Below are 27,045 nucleotides of genomic sequence, written 5' to 3'. Positions count from 1 at the left end.
AGAGCTCTTGACTCCTCGTTTAAAAGTTCTACCTATGAAATCAATTGTAATGACATTTTCCTCAAAAGTTTTCAATGGGTCTATATTTCTACTAGAAATGATCAAAAGTTCTTGGATGAGGGGGAGGGCAGGCTGGCTTTCTCCAAAGAGGCTTCAATCTACTTGCTTTATCTTGATTCCCACCATTGCGCAAGCTGCATTCCATCCACTCATTCCTCTACCTCTAGCTCTCCTGCCTTTGCTCACAGCTTCTCCCCACTGCTCACTTCTTTCCCAGTTTTCAACCTTGGTTCAGCCTCTGTTTTCACCTCCTATTGGGAGATGTCATGGTAAAAATGAATCTCTTGTGTGAAGATGTGTTTATTCCCTATGGAGAATATGAAGGAGTGGTGCTCTAGGTTGGTGCTCTTGAGCTTTCTCACCTGAGGGACCAAGTTCAAGCCTCTTTAATTCACCTAGAAATACTGAAAAGTGTTTATGAAGTGATTCCAAATTCTCCAGAGAAAATGATTCAGTGTCATATAATATTGTAGAATCATTATATTGAGTCACTGAGTCGTATTTATGAGAAAGTGGCTTTTGACTGGAGGTAATACTTCTGATACAGCAGCATGACTTTTAAAGAGACAGAGTCAAGAGGTAAGAAAGTACAGATTCTGCTTGTGTGCCCGTTGTTGGGTTTTCCATTTACAGTTCTCCTCACTGATAGTTGGAGATGCTGTTGACATGTTGTCTCAGTGCTCAGGAATCATTAGACGCAGCTGAAAACTTTGAACCAGTAGACTTACTGGTGTTGACACTAGCCAATTTCCTTTTCCCTTCTTTTCAGAGAAAAGTTCGGAGGATAGTAATAGGTACAAGTACTTTCCATGCACTAATTTTCAAATTGTAAAAGTTTGTAACTGGAAAGGAACTTGGTAAATAGTCTGATTCTTAACTTTTCAATTGCAAGGCTGAAATCTAGAAAAGGGAGTGATTTGCATAAGCATTCCATGTCAGTGTGTTATCCAAGACAGCATTAGAGTCTTCTAAGTTATAGAGAAAATGTGGAATATCTATGGGTAGTTGCTCTTTCAATTATGAAGTTTTTGTTCCATTACATGCTTTGATCATTCCTTTAAATGTTTTCCCTTTTGTTTATATGATATTTTAAATTTTCTAATTTAAAATGTATCCACTTTTAAATATTTAGACCTGAATGCATCATTTCTTTTCTCCATTAGAAATGGTTTTAAGTATTTGATCCTGCAGAGTCTATTTTACTAAATTTCAAATATTTTTTGACATCTGAAATGTAATTATTATGGTTACTACAGATACTGATTTTAATGGATGATTATGGTCAAACTCAGAAATAAATCAACTTACATTCTACTGTCTGCTAATGTCCTATTGATCTGCACTCAAGACAAGATTACATGTCTTCAGTTTGCTGTGTCCTTCTGTTCTGCATTCCTCTTCTCCCACAGTGAATTTCCACTGGCTTTCACAACATCACGGAAAGGCCAGTAGGCGTCAATTCTAGTGCTAAGTTGTCATAAATACCTTTATCCTGAGCAAGTCATCCCTCCTCCTAATGTCTTTCTCCTTCCACCTAATGTATCTTCCCACATGACATCCTGTGATTACAGTTTTTCATCCTCCCTCCCAATTCAGAAGTAATTTTTCCCTCATTAAAATATCTAAAGCACTTGTTATTATGCCTATTTCCCAATAGCGTTGTGTACTGGTGTCACTTTTCTTTTGACACTCTATTCCTTTAAGATACAGCCTGGGTTTTCCTAATTATTTTATTTCCGTATTCATCAAATATAGGTTTAACATCTATTATTGGCCAGGGACTGTTGTAGTGTTTTAGGCATTGTGAATAAACAGAAGAACAAGGTAAATCTTTACCTTCCTGGAGTTCATATTTTAAGGAGGAATTAGAAAAGGAAATATATATATATATATATATACACACACACACACACACACACACACATAAAGTCAGTTGATGGTAATGGAGAAAAACAGAGCAAGTTATAAAGGGTATCAGTAAGAGTACTGCGGTAAGGGTGGAATGCTATTTTATGTAGTGTTTCCAGCTCTCTGTTGAGCTGTGGGATCAAATGTGTGCCGGAGATTGCTGAGCCAGGAAAATGGTGGGTGCTCAATCAGTGTTTGTCAAATAAGTAATGATTAACTAAACTTCTTGATGAGAAAGGGAGTGGGGAGAGAGAGAGAAAAGAGGGAGAGAGAAGGAGAGAGAGAAAGTGAGAGGAAACTTTTAAATCACAGTTTCATAATGATAAAAATGGGCTTTTTCTCAAGTCATCATGGTCACAAGGATGGGCCATGGAGAAGCCCATCTCCACATAATTGGCCATGACCAGTTTGAGCAGTTATCACTAAACCTGAAGTCAACTCACACAGTTTACAGATCATCTCAGATAGGTACTCCAAAATACAACCTTCTTTGTGTGTTTCTGCAGAGTCATCACATTTTACTAAGTCACACACAGTAATGTTAAACCTAATGAATATTTCTAATAAACATATATTGACTGGGCTGTAACTGAATTATTATTGTTATTTGTGTGAGCATCTTTTTCCATTTATCACTCTTGGACACTTTATTTTTTGTGGTATAACATTTCTTAATTATTTAAAATTGGGAAAAATAGATGACACTTATAGCAATGTAATAGGAATGAGACCTAAGTTCTAAAATATTTTTTTGCTTTCAGGCTATGTTAAACATTTCAAAGTACATAGTGTATGAGTTGCACTGTAAGTAAAAGAACTTTGATATTACTTTGTGCTATTTAGATAAGGTTTCTAAGTGAGAATTATTCATTCTCCTTTTATATTTGAAAGATTCATTAATTCTTGTAATTGGCCATTCTCCAAAATTGCCAAACTAAATTTCTGTCTGCAGAGATTCCTCCTTATAGCTTTTGCCAGGATTATCTGGGGCGAATGCGTTCAATGAGTTTAATGAGTTCAATGGCTTGAACTCTCAGCTATTGGACTGCGACTTCATAATTTATGTGCTATGCCACAAAAACAATATATGCTCCCATTACTGAAATGAAAAGGCACAATCAGAGCTCTGTGGTTGAATTCGTCCTCTAGGGCTTTTCTAACTTTCCTGAACTCCAAGAGAAGCTCTTTGGGGTTTTCTTGGTTATCTACCTGGTAACTCTGATGGGAAATGCCATCATTATAGTCATCATCTCCCTGGGACAGAGCCTCCACGTTCCCATGTACCTGTTCCTCCTGAACTTGTCTCTAGTTGAAGTGGGTTTCAGTGCAGTCATTATGCCTGAAATGCTGGTAGTCCTCTCCACTAAGAAAACTATGATTACTTTTTCAGGCTGTTTTGCACAGATGTATTTCATTCTTTTTTTTTGGTGGAACTGAATGTTTTCTCCTGGGGACAATGGCTTATGATCGATTTGCTGCAATCTGCTTTCCTCTGAGCTACCCAATGATTATGAACAAAAGGGTTTTCGTGAAATTAGTAACGTTCTCATGGGTGTCAGGGATCATGGTGGCTACTGTGCAGACCACATGGGTTTTCAGTTTTCCCTTTTGTGGCCCCAATGAAATTAATCATATCTCTTGTGAAACCCCAGCAGTGCTAGAGCTTGTGTGTGCAGATACATTTTTGTTTGAAATCTATGCATTCACTGGTACCATTTTGATTGTCATGGTTCCTTTCTTGTTGATACTCTTGTCTTACATTCGGATTCTCTTTGCCATCCTGAAGATGCCATCAACCACTGGGAGGCAAAAGGCCTTTTCCACGTGTGCTTCCCACCTCACGTCTGTTACCCTGTTCTATGGCACAGCCAATATGACTTATTTGCAACCCAAATCTGGCTACTCCCCAGACACCAAGAAGCTGATGTCATTGTCTTACTCACTTCTTACACCTCTGCTGAATCCACTGATCTACAGCTTTCGAAACAGTGAGATGAAAAGAGCTTTGATGAAATTATGGAGAAGAAAAGTGGATTTACCCACATTCTGACTGTGCTGAGAAGCCTTGTGATATTTGGTTACTGCCTGACTGAAGTCTGTTTAAGTTTAATAATGATGAAAATTGTTTGCATTTCTTGATATGCAATATATTTAATTTGTTGCATTCTCTAAGTTTAAAAATATTTCAGGGAACCCTTTCTTTTGATAGTGTATTATTGTCACTTGTTTCATAGATATATTCATAGAGACATAAGTTTTAATGACATATGATATAATAGTTTATTCATCCATTTTTCTATTATGAATCTCCTGGTCATTACTGGATTATTGTCATTAAGACAAAGTTTCAATAAACACCTAGATCCATATGTTCATATGTACTGATGTTTTATTTCTGTATGATAGATTCCTCCAAGTTGGCCTGATGGAACAAAGAGTATCTGTGCTTATAGATTTTAATAGCCTTTGCAGAATTACTTTTCAAAATGATTGTAATCCTTCAGACTTAGCTGAAGACCTACTCTGCTGTACTGACAGTGCAGAACTTCAAGAGACCAACAAATAGATGAGATTTTTATTTTTGGAGTGAAAATATGTTTCATGAATGAGTGAACAAAGTATAGTTATTTTGGGGACACCAAACTTATTCTACTTCATGGACTCACGCAGATTATAATCACAAACTGTATTTATCTAGGTATTTTTCCAGATATTCATCCAATGTTGGTGACCAGAGAACTACAAGAGAACCTTCCTGAAATATCACTTGATAACATCTTTTTCAATTATAGACCACTCTTTTTAGAGACTTTTGTCGAATTTCCCTTTGTAGGCCAAAATTGTTCCCAGACACTTTTCTTATAAACAATGGATGACTCATTTTTTAATTGTGGAAAAGTATTATAATTAACTAACTGTGCATATTTTCTATGGTCTTTGAGTCACATTGCTAACTTTGTGGTCTTTCTCAGCATGAATAATTTCTCATCTTGCAACATTTGGAACATTTCATGCTTGCTTCATGTTTGAATGTTTCAATTAGTGAACAGAGAGGGGCACCTTTGTTGAATCTACACCATTTGAAGCTGTCATTCAGCTTTGGAAAACAATTTTTTAATTTTATGGCCTCTACCAAAAATCAGAAGTGTAGGTGTAAAACTGATTGTATTTTCACAAAAAGAAATTTCATCATCAAAAATTTGATGTAATAGTTGAGTTTGAGTAATATTTGAATGTTATATACTTTTCAGTACAGCATTAGACAAGTGCATTGGTATGCACTTTTTAGCAGATTCTGTCTCTTATTGTGCTGAAATTTCTTTCAGGAGACTCTGTCATTTGAAGCAGTATATGTATTATGGGAATCACAGAAGGAGAAGAGAGAAAGTGATGGAAAGTTTATTTAAAGAAATAATGGCTGAAAACTTCCCAAACTTAGGGAAAGAAATGGACATCCAGATTCACCAAGACCAAAAGTCTCCAAAAAGAATGAATCTGAAAAGGGCTACAATAGGACGCTTTATAAGTAAACCATCACTAGCCAAAGACAGAAAGAATTTGGAAAGCAGCAAGGGAAAAGTGACTAATCACATACAAGCTTGCTCCCATAAGACTATAAATGGATTTCTCAACAGAAACTTTGCAGGCCAGGAGAGAATTGGATGATATATTCAAAATATTGAAAGAAAAAAAAATGTCAAAAAAGAATACTCAGCAAAGCTGTCCTTCAGAAATGAAGGAGAGCTAAGACTTTCCCAAACAAACAAAAGTTGAGGAAATTCATTATCACTAGAACCACCACTACAGTAATCTAAAGGATATTCTTCAAGGTGAAATGATAAAACATTAATTAACAATGTAAAACATAAGAATGTGTAAAAATCACCAGTAAATGTGTAGTCAATTCCAGATTCTCCAGTATAGTAATGGTTATGTATAAATCACTTTCAACTCTTGTTAAAAACAAAGGTATTAAAATTAACTTTAATTACAACAATTTATTATCAGATACACAATATAAAAAAGAATTAAATTGTAGTATCAATAACCGAAAATGTGAGGAAGGGGAGAAATTAAAGTATAATTTCTGTTTCCTATTTTAGTTAAGTTGTTCCCAACTTAAAATAGGATGTTATAGCTATAAGATGTTTTATGTAACCCTCATGATAACCACAAAAGAAAACCCTGTAGTAGAAATACAAAAGATTAAGACAAAGGAATCAAAGCATATCACCACAAAAAGTCATCAAATCTGAAAAGAAGACAGCAAGAGAGAAAGAAAGGAACAAGGGAACTATAAAAACAGTCAGGAAACAATGAACAAAATAGCAATAGTACGTTGTTACTTTTCAGTAACTATTTTAAATATAAAGGGATTAAATTCTCTAACCAAAAGAAAGAGAATGGCTGAATGGATAAGGAATCAAGATCCAATGATATCCTGCCTACAAGAGATTCACAGTAGCTTTAAGGACACACAGACTGAACATGAAGGAATGGAAAAAGATAGTCCAAGCAAATGGCAACCAAAAGAGAGCATTGATAGCTATACTTATATCAGACAAAATAGATTTTAAGCTAAAAAATGTCATGTGAGGCAAAGAAGGTCATCATATAATGATAAAGGAATAAATTTACCAAGAAGATATAACAATTGTAAATATTACTCACCCTACATTGGAACACCTAAATATATAAAGCAAATACCATCTGAACTAAAGGAAATAAAACAGCAATACAATAATAGTAGGGGACATTAATACCCCATTCTCAATAATGGATAGATCATCCAGACAGAATATCAGTAAAGAAACAGTGGATCTGAATAACAATACAGACTGAATGGACTTACAGACATATGCAGAACATTCCATCCAATAGCAGCAGATTATGCATTCTTTTCAACTGCACACAGGACATTCTCCAGGATAGATCACATGTCAGCCCACAAAACAAGTCTCCCACAAATTCACAGAGATGGAAATTATATCAAGTATCTTTTCTGACCACAGTGGTGTGAAACTAGAAATCAACAATAGGAGGAAAATTGGAAAATTTGCAAATATGTGGAAATTAAACAACCCACTCCTGAAACAAACAATGAATCAAAGAAGAAATCAAAACAGAAGTAAAAAATATCTTGAGGAAGGGAAAATGGAAATACAGCATGCCAAACTTATGGGATGCAGCAAGAACAGTTCTAAGAGGGAATTTTATAGTGATAAATGTTTATATTAAGAAAAAAGAAAGATCTCAACAAAACAGCCTTACATTACACCTCAAGGAACTAGGAAAGAAGAACAAAATAAGCCCAAAGTTAGTAGAAGGAAGGAAATAATAAAGATTAGAGGAGAAATAAATGAAGTAGAGAATAAGAAAACAATAGAAAAGATCAACAAAACTAAGAATTGGTTTCTTGAAAAAATAAAATTGACAAAAGTTTTAGCTAGACTTGCTAAGAAAAAAGAAAGAGGATTCAGATAAATATAATCAGAAATGAAAGACGGGACATTATGACTAATACCACAGAAATATATAGGATCATACGAGACTACTGTGAATAATTATACACCAACATACTGGACAACCTAGAAATAATGGATACATTCCTAGACATACAACCTGCCAAGACTGAATCATGAAGAAATAGAAAATTTGAACAGACCAATTACTAGTAAGGAGATTGAATTAAGTAAGGAGATTGAAAAGCCCGGGACCAGATGATTACACTCATGAATTCTACCAAACATTTGAAGAAGAATTAATGCCAACCCTCAAACTCTTCCAAAAACTGAAGAGGAAAGAACATTCCCAAACTCATTTTATGAGGTCAGCATTATCCTGACACAAAAGCCAGATAAGGATACTTCATGAGAAGAAAACTACAGGCCATAGCTCTAATGAATGTCTCAACAAAATACTAGGAAGATGAACTCAATGGCACATTAAAAATACCATATACCATGATCAAGTCGGATTTATTCCTGGGATGCAAGGATGATGCAACATAGGCAAATCAAAAAATGTGATACACCACATTAACAGAATGAAAGGTAAAAACCATATGAAAATCTCTGCAGATGTAGAAAATGGATTTGACAAAATTCAACATCCTTTTGTGATAAAAACTCGCAACAAAGTGGATATAGAAGGAAGGTGCCTCAACATAATAAAGGCCATATATGTGAGAAGTGCAAAGTTAGCATCATTCTCCGTGGTGAAAGGTTGCAGGCTTTTACTCTAAGATCAGGAATGAGACAAGGGAGCCATTATCACCCCTCCTATTCAACACAGTACTGGAAGTCCTAGCCAGGGCAATTATGCAAGAAAAAGAAATATAAGTCACCAAAATTGGAAAGGAAAAAGTAAAATTCTCTCTGTTGGCAGATGATATGATCTTGTATACAGAAAATTTTAAAGACTCCAGGAAAAACTGTTAGGACTCAGCAATGAATTCAGTAAAGTTGCAGGATACCATTCCAACATTTACAAATAAGTTACATTTTGATACACTGACAACAGACTATCAGAAAAAGAGGTAAAGAAAACAATCCCATTTACAACAGCATAAAAAACAATAAAACACTGAGGAGTAAAATTAACTAAGGAGGTGAAAGATCTATATACTGAATACTGCAAGACATTGGTAAAAGAAATTGAAGACACAAATAAAGGGAAAGATGTCCTGTGTTCATGGATTGGAAGAATTAGTATTGTTAAAATATACATTCTACCCCAAACCATCTATAGATTCAATGCATTCCCTATCAAAGTTCCAGTGGCATTTTTCACAGAAATAGAAAAAAAATCCTAAAATTTGTATGGAATCATAAAAGACCTTGAATAGCCAAAGCAACCTAAGAAAGAAGAACAAAGCTGGAGGCGTCATACTTCCTGATTTTAAACTACATTCCAAAGCTATAGTAATCAAAACAGTGTGGTATTGGTGAGAAAACAGATACATAGACCGATGGAATAGAATCGAGAGTCCAAAGATAAACACTTGCATATACAATTAACTATTATTTGACAAGGGAGCCAAGATGCTCAACTGGGAAAAGCTCTTCAATAAATGATGATGTGAAAACTGGATATTCACATGCAAAAGAATGAGATTGGAGCTGTATGTTACACTACTCACAAAAATTAACTTGAAATTGAATTAAAAGCTCAAACATAAGACCCCCAATCATAAACTCCTAGAAGAAACCATAGGCCTAAAGTCCCTTGACATTAATCTTGGCAATGTTTTTTGGATATGACACCAAAAGCACAAACAGGAGAAGCAAAATCAACAAGTAGAACCACATCAAACTAAAAAGTATCTGCACAGCCAAAGAAATGATCAACAAAATGAAATGGCAACCTACAGAATAGGAGAATATATTTGCAAACCATCTATCTAATAAGGGGTTAATATCCAAACTATATAAAGAATTCATACAAATCAATTACGAAAAATCAAATGATTCAATTAAAAAATGAGCAAAGAACCTGAACAAACATTTTCTGAAAGAAGACATACAAATGCCCAACAGTACATGAAAAGGTGCTCAACGTCACTAATCATCAGAGAGATACAAATTAAAACCACAATGAGATATCACCTCATATCTGTTAGAATGAATATTATCAAAAAGACAAGAGATAACAAGTGTTGGTGAGGATGCTGAGAAAAGGAAGCTATTGTGTACTCTAGGGAATGTTAATTGATACAGCCACTAGTGAAAACAGCATGGAGGTTCATCAAAAAATTAAAAATAAGACTATCATACGATCCAGCAATCTCACTTCTGGGTATATGTCCAAAGGAAAGGAAAGCAGGATCTCGAAGAGATGTCTGCACTCTCATTTCATTGCAGCATATTCACAATAGCCAAGACATGGAAACAACATATGTGTCAGTCTACAGATGAATGGTTAAGAAGAAGTGCTATATACAAAAAGCGAAGTATTATTCAGAAATGAGAAGAAGGAAATTCCGTCCTTTGTGACAACATGGATAGGTCTTGAAGGCATTATGCTCGGGGAAATAAGTCAGACATAGATGAATAGTGTATGATCTCACTTATATGTGGAATCTCAAAAGGTCAAACTCACAGAAACAGAGTAGAATGGTGGTTGCCACGGGTTGAGGAGTGGAGAAAAAGGGGAGATGTTGGTGAAAGCGTACAAACTTTCAGTTATAGAATGAACAAGATCTGGGTATTTAATGTACCGCATGGTGACTATAGTTAACAATATTGTGTAATGTCATTGAAAGTTGCCGAGAGAGTACATCTTAAAAATTCTCACCACACACACAAACACACAGACACACAGACACACAGACACATACAGGTAATTATGTAGGGTGATGGATTTGTTAATTAACCCTATTCTGGTAATCATTTCACAATAGATACTAGAGTTCAATCATCACGTTGTACACCTTAAACTTACACGATGGTATATGTCAATTATATCTCAATAAAGCTGGAAAAAAATAATAGCAATATATAGTATAACAACTACAATAAAGGCCATCACAAATTGGAGCTCTTCTGTGTCAGGCATTGTGTGGAGCATCTTATATTTTTCTCTCATTTAACCCTTGCAATAGCTTTATGAGATAGACACTGTCTTATTCCTTATTATCTTATTCCTTAAAATTTTATTGAAACAATTTTTTAGTTCTTTAGGTACCTCCATTATGCACGTATTGGATGTTTTTCTTTGTTAGCTTCCCAAGTCCGTGTTTTCACTCTAATCATTTAAAGTCTGTTCATTTCCTTTTCATTATGCTTGAATATTCTCTTCTCTCTTTACCACTATGTTTCAGCAGTGTCTATTCTCTTTTTCAAAGTTTCCAATATGGCATCATGTTTGAGATTTTCTTACTTCAATGCCTTCCCTGAACTCTGCCAGCTAAGGTTTCATCCGTTTCTGTTGTTCTGCTATGTATTCCCCGAGCATGTCTATTTTCACTTTGTGCTCTTCATTTATATAACATTACTTCATAAATTTTAAAAGTTCTTGGCAGTATTTTTGATGATGATTATTATCTGTTCTATAGCAACATGTTCTAATGAATGTTCTTTATTTGTCATTTGCCTTTTCTGTTCTTTTCTTCCTTTTACCCTTTAGTTTCTGTTTTACTCTGATGCTGGATCTCTTTGGATTATTGCCCATGTTTTGAAAAAAGTGGCCTTTTTCTAGACCAGTGATGCACAGGCTGTTTGTCTGGAGACAGAACCAGGCTGTATTTCAAGTCAGCAGGAATTACTCATGGTTAACAGTAACCTTCTTTGTAAACGATTTTCTCAATTGTTGGTCAGACACATAGGCTTTATGTGGGATGTTAGCACCATAGAATTTCAGGTCTCACTCAAGGCTTAATGAGTTCCAATCTGCATATTAAAACATCCCCAGGGGACTTGGATACACTTAAAAGTTTGAGAAGCATTGGTGTATAACATAGCTTATATCTTTATAAGGAAGATGAGTTCATTTTTCCTTTGCTACTCCCCTGCTGTCAGATCATGGGAGCTCACGTTACCTCGTCTTATCCTACTGATAGATAGCTTCGTGAAACTGTGGTGTATTTGTGTGACCTTTGTTCATCCACGCCCACTCGCTTCTCCCCTGTGTCAGAGCAGGTCCAGGGAAGACTTTACTGCCAGGCTACCCATCCAATTCGCCTTGTTTCAAACAAGAGGATTCTTGATTTTATCATCCAGCGTGTGCTGCTTTCAGTGATTCTCAACTTTAGTTTAGTTGTATCACATCAGAATTACCTGGACAGATGTGAAAACATAGATTGCACACATAGAGTGTCTGTTTCAGAAGATCTGTGGTGGAGCCTGCTAATTTGCATTTCTCATAAGTTGCCTCATAGTTCTGAAGCTGCTGGTCCAAGCACCACACTTTGAGAACGATGGCTCTAGAGAACTCAGTTCTTCTACCATTATAGAAGGTACGTGTTAGGCAGCATTTGGCATGCCTGGCACATGTGACTAGTTCATGCATGGGATGTAATCTTACCACGGCAAATGATATGAGAGGGATCCTTGGATTGGATTCTATGAATGAGAATCCCATTTTCTTAGGATAACTGGTATGCTTCCCAGTGATACATATTAAATAGAATGAATCTCTTACTGTTCTTGGCAACTTATTGCTGCCAAGAAGAGAGAGCTTCCTTGACAATGGAACCTGCTCCAGGAAAGCAATGATGAGTAGTCAAAGGTAACCTGTGTCCTGGCCACTGCTTCCAGTTCTGGGCAAAGCCAAGTCCACAGATTTACTCATCTCTCCAGTCTACTGGGGCTGAGCCAATGGTCTCATTATTGCTCAAACCAGTTTAGACTGATCCCTAAGTCCCTGTTTCTCTTATACCCCATGAGGTTAATAATGTTATGTTTATTTTACAGACAGAGTAATAGAACCAGAGAAGTTAAATGATTTGCTCAAATCATACAAACTAGGACTGATCTTTTCACCCCTAGTTTAAAAGTTCTAAATATGAAATGAACTGTAATGACATATTTTCTAAAAAAATTCAGTGGCTCTATATGTGTACTTGAAATGATAAAAAGTTATTGGATGAGGGGGGAGGGCATCCAGGCTTTCTACAAAGAGAATTTCAATCTACTTGCTTTACCTTGATTCTCACCATTGCACAAGCTGCATTCCAGCCAGTCATTCCTCTACCTCTAGCTCACCTGCCTTTGCTCACAGCCTCTCCCCACTGCTAAATTGCTTCCTCTGTTTTCACCTTCTTTTGGGAGATGTCATGGTGAAATTGAGTCTCGTGTGCGAAGAGGCATTTATTCCCTATAGGAATGTGAAGGAGTGGCGCTCCAGATTGGCGTTCTTGAGTTTTCTCACCTGAGAGACCAAGTTCAAGCCTCTTTAATTCATGCAAAAATACTGGAAAGTGTTTATGAAGTGATTCCTCCAAGTTCTCCAGGGCATATCATTTAACATCATGTAATGTTCTAGAATCATTGTACTGAGGCACTGAGTTGTGTTTATGAGAAGGTGGCTTTTGACTGGAGCTAAAACTTCTGATAAAGTAGCATGACATTTACAGAGACAGAGTCAAGAGGTAAGAAAGTGCAGATTCTGCTTGTGTGCCTGTTGTTGAGTTTTCCGTTTACAGTTCTCCTCGCCGATAGTGGGAGACGCTCTTGACGTGATGTCTCAGTGCTCAGGAATCATTAGATGCAGCGGAAGCATTTGAATCAGTAGACTCTTTGGTGTTAACACCAGTCAATTCATGTTCCTCTTCTTTTCAGATAAAACTTCGGGCAATAATTAGAGGTATAAGTACTTTGCATTTACCAGTCATCAAATCTTAAAAGTTTGTAACTGGAAGGGAACTTGGTAAATAAGTCCAACTCTTAACTTTTCAATTGGGAGGCTGAAATCTAGAAAAAGGGAGGGATCTGCCTAAGTGTATTCCACATCAGTGAGTTATCCAAGACAGCATTAGAGTCTTCTAAGTTATAGAGAAAAGGTGGAGTCTCTATGTTTAGTCACTCTTTCCATCATGAACATTTGGCCCATTACATGCTTTTAATCAATTCCTCAAATGTTTTCCATTTTGTTTATATGATACTCTGAGTTTTCCAATTTTAAAAGCTGCCAGTATTTAAATATTTGGAACTGAATACATGTTATTTTTTTCTCCATTAGAAATGGGCTTAAGTATTTGATCCTGCAGAGTGTATTTTACTAAATTTCTAGTATTTTTTGACATCTGAAATGTAATTATTATGGTTACTACAGACATTGATTTTGATGGATGATTATGGTCAAACTCAGAAATAAATCAACTTGCCTTCTATTGTTTGCTAATGTCCTACTGATCTGCACTCCAGACAAAATTATATGTCTTCAACTTGCTGTGTTTTTTCATTCTCCTGGGTTCCTCATCTCACATAGGGCATTTCTGCTGGTTTTCTGCCGACATGCAAATCTGATTTGATTTTCAAAAAAAAAAAAAATAAATAAACCAAAGAAATTTCATCAGCAGATTGCTGAAACCTTGTGGGTAATATCTGAATATTGTATAGTACTGTTTTCAGTTAGACATCAAAGAAACATCAGGAAAAATTTTAACTGAGTGCCATTTTTCTTTGATATCCTGAAATTTCCTTCTCATAGCTCTTAAAAGAACCAATTATGTAAGATTTATATAAAACAAACAAGCAAACAAAGGAAGCTAAATACAAAGTTTCCTTTTAATCATTCTTGGAGTTCATTTGTTCATTCATTGATTTTATAACCAATTTTTCTTTTTAAAGCCTTAACTTATTTTTTTCTTGGCTTTAATGTGATATAATTGACAAATAAAATTGTATATATTTAAAGTGTACATGATGATTTGATATACAGATACATTGTGAAATTATTACCATGATCAGTTTAATTACCACATTCATTGCCCCACATATTTACCTGTTTTTTGATTGAGAACACTTGAGATCTACTCTCTTAGCAGATTTCAAGTATCCAATATGTTATTATTAACTATAGTCACCACGCTGTACCTAAGATCCTCAGATCTTCTTCTTCTTGTAACTGAAAGTTTGTACCCTTCGATTAACATCTCTCCATTTACCCAGCCCCTGGTAACCACCATTCTACTTTCTGTTTCTATGAGTTAGACTTCTAAAAAAATATATTTATTTATACATCTATTTATTTATTTTAGATTCCACACATAAGTGATACCATACAGTATTTTTCTTTCTGTCTGGCTTATTTCACTTAGTATAAAGCCCTCCAAGTTTATCCATGTTTGTCACAAAAGACAGGATTTCCTTCGTTTTTATGGCTGAATAATATTCCACTGTGTGTGTGTGTGTGTGTGTGTGTGTGCGTGTGTGTGTGTGTGTGTGTGAGAGTATAGATATATATACCATATTCTCTTTATCTGTTTCTCTTTAAGTGGACATGTAGGCTGTTTCCATATCTTGACTATTGTGAATAATGCTGTAATGAACATAGTAGTGCAGATTAAACCAATTTTTCTTAAGAAAAATTGTCTAAAAAAAATTTCTTAAGAGATCCAAATCTCAGTGAAATAGTCCCTGCCCATGAAGGATTTATAGTTTATTGTATAGTCATTAGAATTGGAGAATCAACGCTACTAAATTTATATCCTTTCTTATTTCATTATCTTTTGTGATAAACAAAAGTCTAAATTGGCAAGATGTTTATGGAATTACAATAAGAAATCAGGTCACATTAATTCTAAACGTGAACTTGCTTCTGAGTGTGTGTATCTACGTGCATGCCGGGAATTCATAAATTTGTGATGTTATTCGAGGAGATAGAAATGATCACTAGTAAATTTGGCCATAGTTTAAAAATTTTATGTCAGTCTGATGAATCGAAATTGCTACACATGCTTCACACATAATAGGCTAATCATGCAATTTCCTCATACTATTCTCTGTAATGGTTTAACCAGTCACTGTATCAGATACTGCTAGTTGCCTGGTTTATGCCCATTCTCCCATTTTCTTTAGTAACAGACCTCAATTTTCTTTATTTTTTGCCCCAGGTTTATTGAGATATAATTGACATATAACATTGTGTGAGTCTGAGGTGTACAACATGTTGATTTGATACTTATATGTTGCAATATGATTACGACCCTTGTGTTAGCTAACACCTTCATCATGTCACATAATTACCATTTTTTATTTTGTAGTGAGAACATTTAAGAACTACTCTCTTAGCAACTTTCAAATATATAATACAGTATTGTTAATTACACTGACAATGCTGTGCATTAGATCCTGGAACTTATTCGTCTTCTAACTGGAAATTTGTATCCTTTGGCCAGCATCTCCCCAATTCTCCCTCCCAACTCTAGCCCCTGGTAACCATCATTCTAGTCTTTGTTTCAGTTTTTTTAGATTCCACATATAAGTGGGATCATACAGTATTTGTCTTTCTCTGTCTGACATTTCACTTAGCATAATGCCTTCAAGTTCCATCCACATTGTCACAAAGGGCAAGACAGCCTTCTTTCTCATGGCTAGATAATATTCCATTATCTATATCTGTATCTGTATATCTGTATCTCTATCTACCACATCTTCTCTTGGCTATTGTGCGTAATGCTGCAAAAAACACGGGAGTGAAGATATCTCCTCAAAATCCTTTTTTTATTTCCTTTGGATATATATCCAGAAGTGGGATTGCGGGATCATGTAATGGTTCTATTTTTAACTTTTTGGGGAACTTCTTTACCATTTTCCATAGTGGCTGTATCAATTTACATTTCCACCAAAAGTGCACAAGGGTTCCTTCTTCTCCACATCCTCATCAACAATTGTTATCTCTTGTCTTCTTGATGATAACCATTCTAATAGGTGTGAGGGGACATCTCATTGTGGTTTTGATTTGCATGTCTCTGATGATTAGTGATGTTTAGCATCATTTCATGTGCCTGTTGGCCATTCGTATGTCTTTGGAAAAATGTCTATTTCCTCTGCCCATTTTTTAATTGGGTTGTTTATTTTTTTTATTGTGTTGTATGAGTTATTCATATGTTTTGGATATTAACACCTTATCAGATATACGATTTGCAAATATTTTCTCCCAGTCCATAGGTTGGCGCTTTTTTGGTTGATTATTTCTTTTGCTGTGCAGAAGCTTTTTAGTTTGATGTACTCCCATGTGTGGATTTTTGCTTTTGTTGCTTGTGCTTTTGGTGTCATATCCAAAAGATCATTGCCAAATCAATGTCAAATCTCTGTTTTCTTCTAGGAGTTTTACAATATCAATCTTTAATCCATTTTGAGTTCATTTTTGTGAGTGGTGTAAGATACGGGTCCAGTTTCATTTTTCTACATGTGGTTATCCAATTTTCCCAACAACATTTATGGAAGAGATTATGTTTTCCCCATTGAGTCTTCTTGGCTCCCTTGTCAAATATTGGTTGACCATATATGTGGGGGTTTATTTCTGAGCTCTCAATTCTGTTCCATTGGTCTATGTGTAAATTTTTATACCAGTACCATACTGTTTGAATTACTATGGCTTTGGAGTATAGTTTGAAATCAGGAAGTGTGATGCCTTTAGTCTTGTTCTTTCTCAGAATTGCTCTGGCTATTGGGGTCTTTTGTGGTTCCAAACAAATTTTAGGATTATTTTTTCTATTTTTGTGAAAATGCCATTGGAATTTTGGTGAGGATTGCATTGACTCTAAAGATGGCTTTGGGTAGTATTGACATTATAACAATATTAATTTTTCCAACCCATAAGCACAGAATATTTTTCCATTTATTTGTGTCTTCTTCAATTTCTTTCATCAAAGTCTTGTAGTTTTCATTGTACAGATCTTTCACTTAGTTGGTTAAATTTTTTCCTAAGTATTTCATTGTTTTTGATGCTATTGTGAACAGAATTGTTTTCTAATTTCTTTTTTGTATATTTCATTGTTAGTGTATAGAAAAGAAACTAATTTCTGTATGTTCATTTTGTGTGCGTGTGAGGAAGATTGGCCCTGAGCTAACATCTGTTGCCAAGCTTCCTCTTTTTTTCTTGAAAAAGATTGTCACTGAGCTAACATCTATGCCAATCTTCCTCTATTTATGTGGGATGCCACCACAGCGTGGCTTGATGAGTGGTGCTGGCTCCATGCCCAGGATCCAAACCTGTGAACCCTGGGCTGCTGAAGTGGAGTGCATGAACTTAATCACTATGCCACTGGGCCAGCCATTGTATGTTGATTTTATATCCTGCAACCTTACTGAATTTGTTGATTAGGTCTCACAGGTTTCTTTTTTGAATCTTTAGGATTTTCTATATATAAGATCATATTGTCTGCCAACAATTTTACTTCATCCTTTCCAATTTGGATGACTTTTATTTCTTTTTCTTGCTTAACTGCCCCGCCGAGGACTTCCAGTATTATGTTGAATTGCAAGGGTGAGAGTGAGCACACTTGACTTGTTTCTGATCTTAGAGTAAAGGCTTTCACCCTCTCACCTTTGAGTATGATATTAGCTGTGGGCTTGTCATATATAGCCTTTATTATGTTGAGGTACAGTCCTTCTATACTCACTGTGTTGAGAGTTGTTGTCATGAAAGGATGTTGAATTTTGTCAAGTGCTTTTTCTACATCTATTGAAATGATCATGATTTTTATCTTTCATTTTACTAAAGTGGTATATCACATTTATTGATTACTGTGCGTTGAATCATCCTGACTTCCCAGGGATAAATTCCACTTGATCATGGTGTATAATGTTTTTAACGTGCTGTTGAATTTGTTTTGCTAATATTTTGTCAAGAATTCTAGCATATATATTCATCAGGGACATGCGAGATAATAGAAAAAATATACATTGGTCTCTGCCCCTGGCTCCTGACACTGGGCTCCTGAAGCCCTTGTAATTTTCTGGGTGACAAGGGTGTCTTTTGTTCTAATGAAGTGACTCTGGGTGGGCTCCTAGATGGCTCCTGGATGAGAGCTTGTCACCAGAAAGAACATGCCATAATTAGAGGCTTGGAATTTTCAGACTCACCCCTCATTCTCTTGAGAAAGGAAAAGGACTGAAAATGGAGTTAGTGATTGATTATGTCTAAGTGATGAAACCTCCGTGAAAATCCTGGTAGTATGGGGTTCAGAGAGCTCCCAGGTTGGTGACTACATCCACATACTGGGAGGTTGATGAACTCCAACTCCATGGGGACAGAAGCTCCTGTGCTTGGGACCTTCCCAGACCTTGCCCTATGTATTTGTTTATCTAGTTGTTCATCTGTATCCTTTATCATATCCTTTAATAAACTGATAAATGTAAGTGTTTCCCTGAGTTCTGTGAGCTGCTCTAGCAAATTAATTGAACCCAAGGAGGGGGTCATGGAAACCTCCAATTTGCAGCCAAGTTGGACAGTAGTTGTGGGTAACCTTGAGATCTACTATTTGCTATTGGCACCTGAAGTGGGGTGGGAGCTGTCTTGGGAGACTGAGCCCTTAATCTGTGGGATCTCACACTATCACCAGGCAGATAGGGTCAGAATTGAGTTAAGTTTTAGAACACTCAGCTGGTAATATGGAGAATTGCTTGGCGTGGAGACCCCCACATTTAGTGACTAATAGTGTCAGAAGTGAAGTGTTATGAACGTGGTAGTAGTGTGAGAGTGAAAATAACACATGGAAAATTGAGATTTTTCACCAATACACAGCCCTAGCCAACTAATACAGCTTGTAACACGTGAAGCTCAGGGTCAAATGCTACAGTCAGCTTCTTAATGTAAGGAGCCTTTTGGGTTTCTTTTTTTTTTGAGGAAGATTAGCCCTGAGCTAACTACTGCCAGTCCTCCTCTTTTTGCTGAGGAAGCCTGGCCCTGAGCTAACATCTGTGCCCATCTTCCTCTACTTTATATGTGGGACGCCTACCACAGCATGGCGTGCCAAGCGGTGCCATGTCTGCACCGGGAATCTGAACCGGCAAACCCCGGGCTGCCAAGAAGCGGAATGTGTGAACTTAACCACTGCGCCACCGGGCTGGCCTGTCTTTTGGGTTTCTGAAGTGCCTCGATTTGCTCCCTGCCAACAAGTCATAGGCCTGTCCTTTCCTTTGCTTAGTTACATAAGATCTTGGAGATGCTTGTGACTGGGCAGACCTAGATAGATACAGAGATATACTTACCCTGGAAGCTGAGGATCTAAGGAGGCATTGCTGCTGTGCTAATTTATTTTTTCTCTATGTTGGTTGAGGCAGCCTAGTTTCATCTGATCCTATCACGCACAAGAGCAGCCTGCTGAGATAAAGCTGCCATTCTACTTGATATACCATCCAGGTTGAGGCTGTGTCAAGCTGGCTGATTTTCAAGGGCTCTGCTGGGGGAAATCTCATCACTGACTTACAAAGATGGCCATTCCATTTCCTTGAGGTCTAACCAGGACCAGTTCTTCAGAGTATGAAATATCAGGATTACCTGGCACTGTTTCGTAAGGAAGTGTGGGGCTCCACCCATAGCTTTTTCACAAGTATGTGTCTAGTTCCAGAGGAAGGGAAGGAAAACAACCACTCTAAGCTGCCACTGGGAGATCACAGTAGCCAACAAAAAAGGCAGATTCTGAAACGCTCATCTCCCTAGGACCTCCACAAGGACTCCATATGCCTATGAGAAGGTCAGAGAAATGCCCTACTGTTGTGCTCTCAGTCGACAAGTCGTGTTATGGCAAATGTTCAGTGTCTTTGCCAAGCAAACAAATTAAAACGAATAAGGACAGGACCAAACAGAGTTCTAGGGACAGGCTGCGTTATATGTCCTATCAACAAACGTCAGCCAAGCCTAATGAAGTTCCCCTGCAGCAGTGAGCCAGAAGAGCTGTGGGGTACTAGAGATGGCAAGAGCCCAGTTCCCTGAAGTCTTGGATGAGCTACAGTACCAGAGGCAGTCCTGTGATGTCAGGATTATAGAATAGCAAGAGTATTGTTTCTTAATTCCACCTCATCACTAACTAGGACTGTCTAATTCTTGGAGTCTGAAGTACATGAATGCCTTGTATATTTCTACAATTATTATTAAATAAGATTGTTATGGGTTGAATTGTGTTCCCCCCAAATTCATATGTTGAATTCCTAACCCCTAGTACCTTAGAATGCGACCTTATTTGGAGATCGGGTCATTACAGAGGTAATCAAGTTAAAGTGAGATCATTAGAGTGGGCCCTCATCCGATGTGACTGATATCCTTATAAAAAGCGGAAATTTGGATACAGGTACATACAGAGAGGCAATGTGCAGAGACACAGGGGGAAGATGGCCTCTACAAGCCAAGGAGTGATGCCTGGAACACATCCTTCCCCCGCAGTCCTCAGAAGGAACCAAACCTGCTCACAGCTTGATTTTGGACTTTTAGCTTCTGGAACTATGAGATGACAAATTTCTGTTTAAGCCACTCAGTGTGTGGTACTTTGTTACGGCGGCCCTAATAAACTAACATATGGGTATTTTGGAAGGATATTTATTGTCTATTTTTCATTGGAATGTAACACTTGTTCATTAAAGAAAATTTGTAGAAGTCTCGTAACTTAAAGTCAACCAAGCAACATTTTGGTATTGTTAAATATATATTTAGGGGCCGACCCTGTGTCCGAGTGGTTAAGTTTGCACGCTCCACTTCGGCGGCCCAGGGTTTCACCAGTTCGGATCCTGGGTGCGGACATGGCACTGCTCATCAAGCCATGGTGAGGCGGCGTTCCACATGCCACAACTAGAAGGACCCACAACTAAAAATACACAACTATGTACTGGGGGCTTTGGGAGAAAAAGGAAAAAGAAAATCTTTAAATAAATGTATATTTAAAAAGTACAATCCAAATGGAAATCTGATAACAGATTGTGCCTCCAGGAAAGATTCTATGAAAGGAATTTCTTCTATGCAATTATAGGATTATTTTCATAATGAGGGATTATAATTAGTAATTAAATAATTCACCTCAAGCTTTGTATAGATTCCATCCTGAACATTAAAACACTCGACTAGTACATCTTGAAGGTTCATTTCTTTAGAATTATAAGCAGATGTGGTTTGCTGAAGTACCACCTCCCCTGAAGATTCTTACTATGAGTTGGGAACTGGGTCAGTTCAAGCTCTGATAGTCCTGTTGGAGAGTCCACAACTTTTTTATAAACCTAATATCACTATTCTGGGGTTCATAATTTTAATGGCTGACCAGAGTGATTATTTTCAAGAAGAATAAATGGGTAGAATATTTTCAGAAGTGAGCCTTCTCAACTGAGAATGTGGTTCTGTTGCCTTCACAAATATTTGACAACACATGTGTCAAATGGCTTTGGTGCCGTTGCTTTTAGTCAAAATCAGTTTTCCTTAGAAGTCTGAAAATATTGCCATTTTGTTCAGATAGTCAGTGTTAAAAAGACTGAGGTCAGCCTCACTATCATTCATTTATTTCTGTAATAGATATTATTGGATATGACCCTAACATTCAAACAAAAATAGCCACAAATTTTGTTCGGGGAGAGTGGAAGAAGATGCAGTCAGAGCCAATGAAATACAAGTGGCCAATTTATCCCCCGTGGAAATTCTAGAAAAGAGAGTCCTGTTCATCTCTGATGAACTCAATTGTTTATCCACCAGGATAAAACATATAGAATGGAGTCAGCACACCGTGAGTTAGAACTGATAATTATAAATAAATGAAGAGACTGAGTATACAGGGGTCAGACTGTTACATCTTCCTGAGACCAAGAGCTTTGGGAACAGGTCAGAATTAGTGAAGGCATTACTTAAGACATTTCTTCACTGGGCTAAAAATTTACATATCTTTCTCAACTCAATTTGCATATACTCACAGTATCTCACCTAGTTCACCTTGTGCAATAAGGACAACACTACAGCATAGCCCAAATGATACAGTGCAGAAATAGAAAAATGCCTTCAAGTTAAATAACATGAGCACTCTAACCAAGATGACCTTCAATGTTCCCTTCAGCTCGAGTAAACTTTATACAGGTTGTTTTCCCTGACTGTAGGCCCTTGACCTCCCTTTTCTTAGAGCACTTTAGAAAACTTGGAAGTGCAAATTCTTTCTCTGCCTCCTTTGACACTAACTCCTACCATGAAGATATGAGCAGGTTTCCTTTTCCTTTGGATAAGGTCAAGTAGGAACATAGGCGGCTTATGATTCCCCTGACTCCAGCTCTTAAAATCTCTCTAGGTCTTTGTTGCAGTAGAATTTGGGTTCAATCTCTCTCCTCAATTGTAATAATCTTCAATAAAGTCTCTTTTGTCTGTTTAACTTCGTCCATGTGCAATTCTTACTTTGACAGCTCTTTTAACATTAGTTTCACGTAGAGTAAGAACTGAAAGAACCGAAACCAGACCCCCATGCAGCTTACTATCTACATGAACATGGTTTTACTACTTCATTATCTTCATTATCATAACTGTATTCTAGAGACTCCTGACTGGGTCCCAGACAGATAACCCAATTGTCCATTACAGTAACTTCCCTGAAGACCTAGTAAGTTTTCAATCGGGATCATAAACAGACAGTTGAGGCCTAAAGCTTCTTCCAATCCCTCCCTTCAAAACTGAGACACCCCGGAGTAAATGGAAGGTCTGGAAGGTGTCAGTCACTCAAGGCTTGATCCCATAAACTGGTCTGGCATCACTTCCACAGCATTCTGTTGATTGAGCAGGGATGGAGCTCTTTTTATTTATTTTTATTTTGTTTTATTTGAGATTTAGGCTGAGTTTGTTCTCACAGCTAATTGCTGTTGAAAGAGATGATGAAATTTTTATTCTGCTTTTTCTTAAATCTTAGTATAGGTGATATTGCTTGTCATGCATTCCACCACAAATTTTCCATCTTCCACTTTTCTTGTTATTGTATTTTCTTTTCCCATCCCATTCCTAGTGTCGAACAAATGCAATGCACCGTTTGTAAAGTTGCAGATTTGAGTGTTTCTGCCACCAACTGTAGTTTCTTCAACTCCTCTCCAAGTTTACAAGAAAACTGCATTATTTTGAAAGTGCTTTTAGTTTTTATGGTAAGGCTCTTGTCATCAGCAGAGATGACACAATCTGGTTTGACCATTTTTCACAGAGCCATTCCCATGCCTGCTGCCTTCATGTATTCAGCAAAGTCTAGGCTCGCCACCAGGTGCCATCGTTCTCCCAGCTGCTGAATGGTGGCCATGGTGGGCATGGGTGGGCTTTCAGGGCGGGCAGAACAGCATCTGGCAGAACTCTTTAAATCCTTTAACGTCTTTCCGATGTTTTAACAAAGAGTTTTACAATTACTCCTTGATTTGATTTTTGCCCTAAAACCGTTTCTTTCTTTCAAAATTGTTTGTTTGGACAGACTGAAATAATCTAGCAAGTCTTGGTTCTTTTATGTTTTCTCTAAATTCTGCTGATAAACTTAACAGTTTGGTCCTTAGTTCATTTTTTCTCTTCTAGTATTTTGTTATATGAAGTTAAAAGAGACCAGTTGGCAGTTCTGATATTCTGCCTGGAAATCTCCTTTGTCAGATGTGACACTTTATTGGTATGTTTTCTGTTTTCTGCATTGTTCCAAGAGATAGTTTTGCTAACTATTTTGCCACTGCGTCATTTGGGTGCTCTCTAACAAGTATCCAATAACACTTTTCTCATTGTATGCAAGCCCTATTCAATAATCTCCTTAAAATCCTTCAAACTTTCATTGGAAGCATTATCAAGACACTTCCTGGTTCTGCCCTTTGCTTTCATCCTAGAGCCAACGTCAGTTTTTACTGTTTTCTTATGGTTGCATTGATGGTGTGATATTTGAATTAAGAACTGAAGGATGAGTGTTATCTTATTTGTATAGGGCCAATGTGAATGTGTGTGCATGTGTGTGTGTGTTGGGTTGTGACTTTCTAGCAGCTTGTGCAGAGACACCGGTGGGAGAATGACCAGTCTGAGAAAGGGAAAGAAAGCCATTTAATATTTATACCACAACATTTGTCAAATGACTCCTATGTATCAGGCACCATGCCAGGTGCTGGGAACGCAAAGATAAGCAAAATAGTCTAACGAGAGAGACAACTATTAAACAAATAAACACACAAGAAAAATAGAATTACCATTGTGTAAACTATTATAAAGGAAAAGCACAAGATACTTTGGGATTATAACAGGAAGACCTTATCTAACCTGGAGGGGGAGGCACGGAGAGGAATGGCACTGTGAGGGACAGGGAAGGCCTCCTTGAGAAAGTGACATTTAACCTGAGCCTCAAGGCGGATAGGAGTTAGCCAGGCCCAGCTGTGGAGGGTGGAGCGGTCCAGGTAGAAGGAATGAAGTATTTGAAAGTCTGAATGTGAAGGGACTTGATGCCATTTCAAGAGAGGGAGTAGACTGGAGAGGGAGCGAGGGGAGTGAGATGAAGAAGGGAGCAGAAGCCAGACTATGTGAAGTCTTATAGGTATGATAAGAACTCTGAACTTCACCTACTAGTGATAGGTGGCTGGTGAGGTGTAAAGCAAAGCAGTGACGTGGACATATTTGTATGTTAAAAATGTGTTTCTGGCTGCTGAGTAGATAATTGATGGGAGGGGTTCAAGAATGGAAATAGGAAGGAAGAGGTAATTGCTATAGCCCAGGGGAGAGTGACCTGGCTTGGACTAGGAGGGAGGCTTTGGCTATGCAGCAGCATGAATGAGTCTACCCGTATTTAAGAAGTCAAATTGACAAGACTTGGTAGTGGATTGTATGTGGGGAGGGAGTAGAAGACAGAGAGGTGTCAAGGATGAACCCATATTTCTGGTTGGAGCAGAGACTGGATGGATGTTCTATTTTTTGAGATGTGGAACATTAGAGAAGACTTTTTGGGGTGTAATCCAGTTTTGGATGAGTAAAGTCTGCGATTGCCATGTGAAATCAAAGTCAAGTAGATCGCTGGGATATATAGGTCAGGTTCAGAATAGAGGTCTGAATTAGGGGAACAAGGGCTATGTGGCAATAGCTAAAGAGGGATGCATGATCCAGGGAGGGTCTTCTTAAGATGAAGAGACGCAGAGTGTCCAAAGTTCGATGGAAAAAATCCAAGAGAGAAGGAGAGCTACTGAGTCAGTGCTGCTCAGGCCTTGTGCTGATATGTTTCTGTCTGAGGAAGAGATAGACAAAAATGGGTGAAGTGATACATTGATAACAGAGAGAGGAATAGAGGGCTGTGAAGTTACAGGGATTCCAGGCATGAAAGAGCTCACATTACGGGGCTGGGGGACAGAGGAAGTGGGTCTGGGAAGAAGCCTCTGGGCAGTAAATGAATGAAACCTCCAGGAGCAATTTGGTCAACTATACCAAAGAAGGACTAAATTCTCACTGCCATCTGGCGGCTCGAGTGTGTGATTGCCATAATCTCACTGCTGGAAGTCCAGGGAGCTAAACTTTTCACGGTTCACCAATATAATCTCTGACGAACTCACAGCAAATAATGGAATCAATCACATCAGCTCTGGACACAACGAATTTGGGCAAATGGCAATGGCAATGACAAGTTTCATGTCCTTAATAGGTGTAGGTATAGCTTTTTGTTAGGCTTAGGAACAGAAGGGCTGAGATGCATCCTCCGTTCTTCCCCTCTTTTCCCTTCTCCTTTCCCAATCTTGCTCTCTACTTCTGTCACCACCACCATGACCACTGCCACTACCACTACCACAACCACCACCATCACCATCATATCATCACCATCACCATAATCGTCATCCCACACCCTACACATTGCACATTCACAGTAAAGGATTACATCTGTTATCTCATTTGAGTATCAATTCGTAAATTCCAAACCATTTATCAGGTACCTACAATGTGCCAGTTGCTGTGCTAGATGTTAGGCACAAAGATCAGGCACAGTCTCTCATTTCTAGGAGCTTACAGTCAAATACTGAGGCAGATAAATAAACTCTTACAACACTGTGTAGTGAGTGTTGTAATTGTGGTTAACACTTGTGCTGTGAGACTTTGCTGGGTAAGTCTCTTAAGACTAGGAGTCAGAGAAGTCTTCCCGGAGGAAGTGATTGTGGTCATAGTTTGTGAGATTAGTAAGAGTTAGTTATATGGCAAAACCAAGAAAAAATACTCTACATCTAGGGTCTGAAAAGCATGATGGATTTTAAGAACTCAAGGAGAACTGTGTGACAGCTGCATAGAATACTTGGAGAGTGGTGGGAAGCGAGGCCAGACTGTGATCGACTTTATGAGCCATACAGAGGAGTTTGAACTCAATTCTGAAAGGTATGGGGAAGTCACTGAAGGATGTTGTGTGGAGAAGAGACAATCAAATCTGCATTTTAAAAAGAGCCAGTATTTATTGAACTCTGACTATGTACCCGTCTAAGCCCCTTACCTGGATGAGCTCATTTTATTCTTCAAAATACCATTTAACAGGGGAGCCGAGAGATACTAAATAACTTGTCCAAGTATTCAAAATTATTTTGTAGGTGGATGAGATTAGAAGACAGGTTTCCTGGACTTCAGAGTTCACGCTCTTGGCACCTAAGATTGCTTTACTGCATCTCACATGATAGAAGCACGGGAGCTGGAAATACTCTCAAGTTAGGCTTA

At 37.6% G+C, this 27,045-nt stretch overlaps 2 pseudogenes; one reads left to right on the top strand and one right to left on the bottom strand.

The window, feature by feature from the left end:
• Nucleotides 1–3,072: 3,072 nt before the first annotated feature.
• Nucleotides 3,073–4,018, top strand: LOC106833138 (olfactory receptor 10A3-like; annotated as a pseudogene).
• A 19,234-nt stretch (nucleotides 4,019–23,252) lies between these two features.
• LOC106833061 (fatty acid-binding protein 5 pseudogene) lies at nucleotides 23,253–23,653 on the bottom strand (annotated as a pseudogene).
• Between the last annotated feature and the right edge of the window lie 3,392 nt (nucleotides 23,654–27,045).

This window comes from Equus asinus, chromosome 20, assembly GCF_041296235.1.
Source record: "Equus asinus isolate D_3611 breed Donkey chromosome 20, EquAss-T2T_v2, whole genome shotgun sequence".
NCBI lineage: Eukaryota > Metazoa > Chordata > Mammalia > Perissodactyla > Equidae > Equus > Equus asinus.
This window is presented reverse-complemented; position numbering and strand designations above follow the sequence as displayed.